We start from the raw sequence: 9,799 nt of genomic DNA on the forward strand, positions 1-9,799 counted from the left end.
AAAATCACTTACTTACCTTCTGAGGGTCTCAGATGTTCTCGGGTTCTCTCCCTGCTGGTTAAAAGTTACAGGCCAGAAGAAAGAGAGAGAACAAAACAGTAGGGAAAAAGGACCTTCTCCCACTCTTCACCGAATTACCTCACTGCACCAAATCACCAAGTTTCAAATTCTCATTCAGGCTGTGTCTCTTTGACCAGTGCATCGCTGAGTGGTGCTGAGGTTGAGATGATTGACAGCTTAAAATTCCGTGGTGTTGTCCTGATGTACCCACATCGACACTACGACCAGGAAAGTCTATACTTCCTCAGGAAACTAAGGGAATTCAGCATATCCACATTGACCCATACCAATGTTTACAAATGCACCATAGAAAGCATCCTATCTGGCTGCATCACAGCCTGGCATGGCAACTGCTCAGCCCAAGACCGTAAGAAACTACAGAGTCGTGAACATAACCCAATCCATCATGCAAACCTGCCTCCTATCCATTGACTCGGTCTGCAATTCCCGCTGCCTTGGGAAAGCAGGCAGCAGAATCAAAGACCCCTCCCACCCAGGTTAATCTCTCTTCCAGCCTCCTTCCATCGGGCAGAAGATACAAAAGTCTGAGAACACGCACAAATAGATTCGAAAACAGCTTCCCTGCTGTTATCAGACTCCTGAATGACTCTCTTATGGACTAAATTGATCTCTCCACGCATATTCTCTGCTGAGTAGTACTACACTCGATATGCTTCACTCAATGTCTCTGTCTATGTATTTACATTATGTATCTATCGAATGTCCTATGAGTTTATGTATAGAACAATCTCTGGACTGTACGCAGTACAATATTTTTCACTGTACCCCAGTACACGTGACACATCCATTAATATTTGTCAACTCCCCAGCGCTGCTAGTACTTTGCATTCATTTATCAATCAACGGTGTTGGTAAGCTTGAAGTTTTATTTTCCAATTAAGGGGCAATTTAGCATGGCCAAACCACATACTCTGCACATAGAATCATAGAATTCTAGGGGGGGCGGCGGGCGGGGGGGCTTCGAGTCCCTCCACATTAATAAGATTTGTCTCCGGGATACCACAGAGGCAAAGACCAAGACGTCAGCTTCTTTCACCTCCTGAAGTCCTGGCTCTTCCAAAATGCTCCAAAGATTGCCACCTCCGGACTCGGCACCACCCGTGTTTTGAGTACTGTGGACATCGCCTTAGCGAAACCCTGCCACAACCCTCTTAAGCTCCGGACATGACCAAAACATGTGGACATGATTTGCTGGACTTCCCGCGCACCTCGCACACCTGTCCTCTACCCTGAAAAACTTGCTCATCCGGGCCACTGTCGTGTGTGCCCGGTGGTCTACCTTGAATTGTATCAGGCTAAGCCTGGTACATGATGAGGATGTGTTAATCCTGCTTAGGGTATCCGCCACAGACCCACCTCTATCTTTCAACAAAGAACAAAGAAAAGTACAGCACAGGAACATGCCTTTCGGCCCTCCAAGCCTGCACCGACCATGCTGCCCGTCTAAACTAAAATCTTCTACACTTCCGGGGTCCGTATCCCTCTATTCCCATCCTATTCATGATGTGGCGATGCCGGCGTTGGACTGGGGTGAGCACAATAAGAAGTCTTACAACACCTGGTTAAAGTCCAACAGGTTTGTTTCAAATCACTCTCTTTCGGAGCACTGCTCCTTCCTCAGGTGAATGACAAGGTAGGTTCCAGAAACTTTTATATAGACAAAGTCAAAGATGCAAGATGAGCATTTGCAGGTAATTAAGTCTTTATAGATCCAGAGAGGGGTAATCCCAGGTTAAAGAGATGTGAATTGTCTCAAGCCAGGACCGTTGGTAGGATTTCGCAAGCCCAGGCCAGATGGTGGGGGGGGGGGGGGGGTGAACGTAATGCAACATGAATCCAAGGTCCCGGTTGAGGCCATACTGATGTGTGCAGAACTTGGCTATAAGTTTCTGCTCGGCGATTCTGTGTTGTTGCGCGTCCTGAAGGCTGCCTTGAAGAACGCTTACCCGAAGATCAGAGGCTGAATTCCCTTGATTGCTGAAGTGTTCCCCGACTGTAAAAGAACATTCCTGCCTGGCGATTGTCACGCAATATCCGTTCATCTGTTGTCGCATGGTCTCGCCAATGTACCACGCTTCGGGACATGCTTTCCTGCAGCATATGAGGTAGACAACGTTGGTCGAGTCGCACAAATATGTACCGCGTACCTGGTTGGTGGTGTTCTCATGTGTAATGGTGGTACCCATGTCGATGATCTGGTACGTCTTGCACAGATTGCCATGGCAGGGTTGTGTGGTGTTGTAGTCGCTGCTCTGAAGGCTGAGTAGTTTGCTGCAAACATGGTTTGTTTGAGGTTGTGCGGTTGTTTGAAGGCAAGTAGTGGGGGGGTGGTTGATGACCGTGGCAAGATGTTCATCTTCATCAATGATGTGTTGAAGGCTGCGAAGATGTGCCGTTATCAGTGCTCCCAAATTTGTGTTTTTACATGACTCCACCTCCATTCGCTCCCACACCAACCCCTCCCCCAGTACCCACTTCCTAATCATGGTTGTATTTGCTGCCCAGTAGTAATTACAAATGTTCGGTAGTGCCAACCTACCCTCCCCCCGACTGCGCTCTAGCAACACTTTCTTCACTTGTGGGGTTTTACCCGCCCACACACAGCCCGAAAAAGGCCCTCGGGATGAAGGTGGGGAGGCACTGAAAGGCAAACCGAAATCTGCGGAGGACGGTCATTTTCACGATCTGTACCCTCCCCGCCAGTGATGGCTGGAGCATTTCCCATCTCTTAAAGTCCTCTTTCATTTGTTCTACAAGCCGGGATAGGTTTAACTTGTGCAGTGCCTCCCATTCCCAGGCCATCTGGATTCCCAGATGCTGAAAGCTCTTCCCTACCATTCTAAGCAGCAGCTCTCCCAGTCTCTTCTGCCCTCTCGCCTGGATCATGAACATCTCGTTTTCCCCATGTTCAATTTATGCCCTGAAAAATTACCAAATTCCCCTAAGATCAGCATAACTACTCCCATCCTCTCCAACGGGTCGGAGATATAAAGAGCAAGTCATCTGCGTAAAGCAGTCTCCATCTTTTGAAGGTATTGTTGCAGGGGTGAATATATGATTTTGCAGATGGGGGCCATAGTAGACATTGCACCCAGATAGAAATGGTGCTTGAGTTGATTCCACATCCTCAGAGTGGCCACCACCACAGGGCTCCTTAAGCACTTGGTTTGGGAAAAATGGGAATGGCGTTGTGGCCAGTGCTCGGAGGGATTCCCCCCCACACACGCACGCACAAACACCATGATTAGTTTGTCTATTTTGGTGAAGAAGGCCTTGGGAATGAAGTTTTTTTTAAAAAAATAATTTTTATTAAAGGTTTTCATAAAATATCAATAACAAAATGAGAAAGAAAAAAGAACCCAATAGGGTTAAGTACAAAACACAATCTAAAAAAGCAACACCCCCCCCCCCCCCCCGCACATAAATAATAAATTAACATTAACACCCCGACTTAACACAACAGGTGTATACACCCCCTCAGACCCTCCAGTGTAAATAACATAAACAAAAATAAAGTAACCCCCCCCCCCCCCCCGAGCTGCTGCTGCCGTTGACCAATGTCTATCGTTCTGCCAGAAAGTCGAAGAACGGTTACCACCGCCTAAAGAACCCTTGCACCGACCCTGTCAAGGCGAATTTCACCCTCTCCAATTTAATGAACCCTGCCATATCGCTGATCCAGGATTCCACGCTTGGGGGCCTCGCATCTTTCCACTGAAGGAGAATCCTTCGCCGGGCTACCAGGGACGCAAAGGCCAGAATTCCGGCCTCTTTCACCTCCTGCACTCCCGGCTCCTCTGCCACCCCAAATATTGCGAGCCCCCAGCCCGGTCTGACCCTGGATCCTACCACCCTCGACACCGTCCTCGCTACGCCCTTCCAAAATTCCTCCAGCGCTGGGCATGCCCAGAACATATGGGTGTGATTTGCTGGGCTCCCTGAGCACCTAACACACCTGTCCTCACCCCCAAAGAACCGGCTCATCCTTGTCCTGGTCATGTGTGCCCTGTGCAGCACCTTAAACTGTATGAGGCTGAGCCTCGCGCACGAAGAGGAAGAATTCACCCTCCCTAGGGCATCTGCCCACGTCCCCTCTTCGATCTCCTCTCCCAACTCCTCCTCCCACTTACCTTTCAACTCCACCACCGAGGCCTCCTCCTCCTCCTGCATCACCTGGTAAGTTTCCGAGATCTCCCCCCCCCCCCCCCCCCCCCCGAGAGCACCCTGTCCTGTACTGTGTGTGGCAGTAGCTGCGGGAATTCCACCACCTGCCGTCTGGCAAACGCCCGTACCTGAAGGTGTTCCCCGGGGGGAGCCCGTACTTCTCCTCCAGCTCACCCAAGCTCGCGAACTTCCCGTCCACAAACAGGTCCCCCAACTTTCGTATCCCTGCCCTGTGCCACCCCGAAAACCCTCCACCTGTTCTTCCTGGGGCGAACCGGTGGTTCCCCCGTAATGGGGTCCACGCCGAGGCCCCAACTTCCCCCCTATGCCGCCTCCACTGCCCCCAAACATTGAGGGCCGCCACCACCACCGGGCTCGTGGTATATCTCCTTGGAGGGACGCCGTCTCCAGCCTCTTCCATGCAGCCCATCCCCCTCCATCACCCACTTGCGCACCATCGTCGCATTGGCGGCCCAGTAGTGCCCACAGAGGTTGGGCAGCGCCAGCCCCCCCCCTATCTCTACTCCGCTCCAGGAACACCCTTCTCACCCTCCGAGTCCCTCGCGCCCACACAAACCCCATTATACTCCTGTTAACCCGCCTGAAAAAAGCCTTTGGGATAAACACGGGGAGGCACTGGAACAGGAACAAAAACCTTGGGAGCACCGTCATTTTGATTGACTGCACCCTACCCGCCAAGGACAGCGGCAATGCGTCCCACCTCTTGAACTCCTCCTCCATTTGCTCCACCAGCCTTGTAAAGTTAAGCCTATGCAGATCCCCACAGCTCCTGTCCACCTGGACCCCCAAATATCTGAAGCTCCTCTCCGCCCTTTTTAGTGGGAGCTCGCCAATCCCTCTCCTGGTCCCCTGGATGAACTACGAACAGCTCGCTCTTCCCCATATTGAGCTTGTACCCCGAAAAGTCCCCGAATTCCCTAAGGACCCTCATTACCTCTGGCATTCCTACCACCGGGTCCGCCATATACAGCAGCAGGTCGTCCGCATAAAGCAACACCCTATGCTCCTCCCCACCCCGCACCAACCCCCTCCAGTTCCTCTACTCTCTCAGTGCCATAGCCAGGGGTTCAATCGCCAGTGCGAAGAGCAGGGAAGGACAGGGGACACCCCTGTCTCGTCCCTCGGTGCAACCAAAAGTACTCTGACCTCCTCCTATTTGTGGCCACACTCGCCATCGGGACCTCATACAACAGCCTAACCCACCTGACAAACCCCTCCCCAAACCCGAACCTCTGCAGCACCTCCCACAGGTACCCCCACTCTACCCTATCGAAGGCTTTCTCAGCGTCCATCGCCACCACTATCTCCGCCTCCCCCTCCCTCGCCGGCATCATGATAACGTTTAAAAGCCTCCGCACATTCGCGTTCAACTGTCTCCCCTTCACAAACCCCGTCTGGTCTTCATGGATGATCTGCGGCACACAATCCTCAATCCTCGTGGCTAAGACCTTCGCCAGCACCTTGGCACCTACATTTAGCAAGGAAATCGGTCTGTAAGACCCACATTGCAGAGAATCCTTGTCCTGCTTCAGGATCAAGGAGATGAGTGTCCGGGACATCGTCGGGGGTAAAGCCCCCCCTCCCTTGCCTCATTAAAGGTCCTAACTAACAGCGGGCCCAACAGGTCCATATATTTTTTATAGAATTCGACCGGGAAACCGTCCAGCCCCGGTGCCTTCCCCGCCTGCATGCTTCCTATCCCTTTGATCAGCTCCTCCAGCCCAATCGGGGCCCCCAGTCCCGCCACCAGTCCCTCTTCCACCTTTGGAAACCTGAATTAGTCCAGGAAACGGCCCATCCCTCCCTCCCTCCCGTGGGGGCTCGGATCGGTACAATTCCTCGTAGAAGTCCCTGAAGACCCCATTGATGCCAACCCCACTCCGCACCACGCTTCCTCCCTGTCCTTAACTCCCCCGATCTCCCTAGCTGCGTACCGCTTCCGAAGCTGATGCACCTGCATCCGGCTTGCCTTTTCCCCATATACGTAGACCGCCCCCTGGGCCTTCCTCCACTGCACCTCCGCCTTCCTGGTGGTCACCAGGTCGAATTCGGACTGGAGGCTGCGCCTCTTCCTCAACAATCCTTCCTCAGGCTCTTCCGCATACCTCCTGTCTACCCTCACCATCTTCCCACCAGCCTCTCCCTCTCCCTCCTCTCCTTGTGGGCCCTAATGGAGATCAGCTCTCCCCTCACCACCGCCTTCAGTGCCTCCCATACCATCCCCACTCGGACCTCCAGGTTGTCGTTGGTCTCCAAGTACCTCTCTATACTTCCTCGGACCCGCTCACTCACCTCCTCGTCCGCCAACAACCCCACCTCCAAGCGCCACAGCGGGCGCTGGTCCCTCTCCTCCCCATCTCCAAGTCCACCCAATGCAGGGCGTGGTCCGAAATGGCTACTGCCGAATACTCGGTATCCTCTACTTTGGGAATGAAGATTAGGAGTGATCTGAATAGGAAGATTAATTTTGATTGTCTGCACTCACCCTGCCGGAAAGAGCGAGAGCAGGTCCCATCTCCGCAGGTCCCCCCCTAACTTCTTCCACTAGATTTGATAAGTTCCACTTGTTGATCAGTGTCCAGTTGTGGGCCATCTGAATCCCCAGGTATCGAAACTTGGTTTGGGCCAGCTTGAATGCCAGCTCTCCCAACTCTGATTTCCCTCCCCCCTTGGCGGGTTCACAGGGAAGATTGCGCTCTTGCTAAGGTTGAGTTTGTAACCTGAGAAAGGTCTGAACTCCCTTGGAAGTTCCATTATTCCTCCCATGCTGGCAAAGGGGGTTTGAGACATACAGAAGCAAGTCATTTGTATAGAGTCAGACTCTGTCCTCCCTATCTCTCCTCTGGATGCCTCTCCACCCCTTTGTTGCTCCAAAAGCGATAGCCAGTGACTTGATTGCCAGGGCAAATAGCAGGGACAATGGGCATCCCTGCCTTTGCAGCTGCAAGTATTCAGAGTTGGTGGCGTATATCTGTATGCTCGCCATGGGAGTGCTGTATAGTAGTTTCACTCACTAGGTGAACCCTGGCCCAAACCCAAACTGTTCCAGCACCTTCATGGGTGGGGCCATAATCCCGTTCAGCAGGCGTCTGATGTTTGCCGTTAGCTGTCTGCCCTTGACAGCCTGTCTGGTTCTCCGTGGCTATCTCCAGCATGCAACACTCCAGTCGCCTCACCAGGGCCTTCGCCAGGACTTTGACGTCCGTGTTTAGGAGTGAGAAGGGTCTGTACGACCTGCACTCTGTCAGGTCTTTGTCTTTTTCGCAGGATCAGCCATATTGAGGCCTGTACCAGTGTGGGTGGCAGGGTCCCCCTCGACAGCGAGTCATTGAACACCTCTCGCAGGTGTGGGGCCAGTGCTGCTGCAAATTTTTTATCCACTAGGAATCCGTCTGGATCCGGTGCCTTCCCTGACTGCATGGACTGGATGCTGTCCCTGACTTCCTTTGGTTCTTGTGGTGCTTCCAGTCTCTGCCTCTTTTCCTCCCCCACAGCTGGTATGTCCAGCCCATCGAGAAACCGGTTAATCTACGAGCCACCTCTGGGGGCTCAGAGGTGCACATTTCTCGGTAGAACTTCACGCAAGCCTCATTGATTCTGCTTGGCGCCCTGAGTAGTTTGCAGTTCCTGTCCTCACCTGCACCTCTCCCTCGTGGCTGCCTGCTTTCTAAGCTGGTGAACCAGTCGCAGCTGGACTTGTCTCCATGTTCATAGAAGCTGTCTGGCAGAGCTGCTTCACTGCTTTCCTAGTGGAGAGCAGGTCAAATTCTATTTGTAGCTTTTTCCTCTTTGCCAGTAGTTCCATGGTTGGGGCCGTGAAGTACCGCCGATCCACATCCAATCAGCCGTTGCTATTGTTTTCCCCCTTATCACCGCCTTCAATGCCTCCCAGAATGTGGAGGGTGAGATCTCCGCCATTCATTTAAAAGATATATATTTTTAGTAAGGCATTTATTCATATGAAACGCAACCAAAACCAAAAAGAGAACAAACAGGAAATCTCATAACCAATAAATAACACCCCACCCTCCCTGCCGTTCCCCTCCACCCACCCTGCCTCCCCCGATTTTATCCCCTATAATTCCGTGAAGTCGCTCACCCACGCCCCGGCTTCGTCGACCCCGAGTCCCTCCACTCCAGCAAAATCCGACTCCGGGCTACCAGAATGGCAAAGGCAAAAACAATGGCCTCTCTCGCTCCCTGCAATCCCGGGTCTTCCGACACTTCTAGGCTCGGGGAAACGTTCATCTTCAGTACCTCGGACATAATGTCAACGAACCCCTACCAGAATCCCTCAGCTTCTGACAAGCCCAAAACATGTGGATGTGGTTCGTGAGCCTCCCGCACACCACCCACATCTATCCTCCACCCCCTCAAAGAACCTGCTCATTCTGGCCACCGTCATATGCGCCCTGAGGCAGCACGGTAGCACAAATGGATAGCACTGTGGCTTCACAGCGCCAGGGTCCCAGGTTCGATTCACCACTGGGTCACTGTCTGTGCGTAGTCTGCACGTTCTCCCGTGTCTGCGTGGGTTTCCTCCGGGTGCTCCAGTTTCCTCCCACAGTCCAAAGACGTGCAGGTTAGGTGGATTCGCCATGATAAATTGCCCTTGGTGACCAAAAAAGGTTATATTGGGTTATGGGGATAGTACATGGAAGTGAGGGCTGAAGTGGGTTGGTGCAGATTCAATGGGCCAAATGGCCTCCTTCTGCCAATTGAATAAGGCTAAGCCTAGCACACAGAGAATGTGTTCACTCTCCTCAGAGCCTCCTCCCAGAACCTCACTTTGCTGATCTAAGAGTGCTGGCTACTTGCTCAATTGCCAGTGCAAACAGCAGCGGGGACAACAGGCAACCCTGCCTTGTGTCTCTGTGTAGCCGGAAATATTCAGAACAAAGAACAATACAACACAAGAACAGGCCTTTTGGCCCACCAAGCCTATACCGGTCATGATACAACCTTTGCCAAAACCCTGAGCACCTCCTTGTGCCGTATCCCTCGCTACCCATCCTATCCATGTATTTGTCAAGATGCCTTTTGAACACCGTTAATGTATCTGCTTCCACAACCTCCCCTAGCAACGCGCTCCAGGCACTCACTGCCCTCTGTGTAAAAACTCTGCCTCCCACATCTCCTCTAAACTTAAACCTATGCCCCCTGGTGACTGACCCCTCCACCCTGAGAAAGAGTGTCTGTCCATCCACTCTATCCATGCACCTCATAATCTTGTAGACCTCTATCAGGTCACCCCTCAACCTCCATCTTTCTAATGAAAACAGTCTGTGTCTATTCATCCTCTCCGCATAACTAACACCCTCCAGACCAGGCAACATCCTGGTAAACTTCCTCTGCACCCTCTCCAAAGCCTCCATATCCTTCTGGTAGTGTGGCGACCAGAATTGTGCGCAATATTCCAAGTGCAGCCTTACCAAGGTTCTATACAACTGTAGCATGACTTGCCAGTTTTTATACTCGATGCCCTGTCCAATGAAGGCAAGCATTCCGTATGCTTTCTTGACTACCTTGTCCA

The 9,799-nt window shown here is 52.3% G+C and overlaps 1 protein-coding gene across 7 annotated transcripts in view; it reads left to right on the forward strand.

The window, feature by feature from the left end:
• cdk7 (cyclin-dependent kinase 7) overlaps positions 1–9,799 on the forward strand; it is a 154,317-nt gene that overhangs the window by 64,156 nt on the left and 80,362 nt on the right. The gene's annotated exons all lie outside the window — the stretch shown is intronic.

This window comes from Scyliorhinus torazame, chromosome 9, assembly GCF_047496885.1.
Source record: "Scyliorhinus torazame isolate Kashiwa2021f chromosome 9, sScyTor2.1, whole genome shotgun sequence".
NCBI classification, from domain to species: domain Eukaryota; kingdom Metazoa; phylum Chordata; class Chondrichthyes; order Carcharhiniformes; family Scyliorhinidae; genus Scyliorhinus; species Scyliorhinus torazame.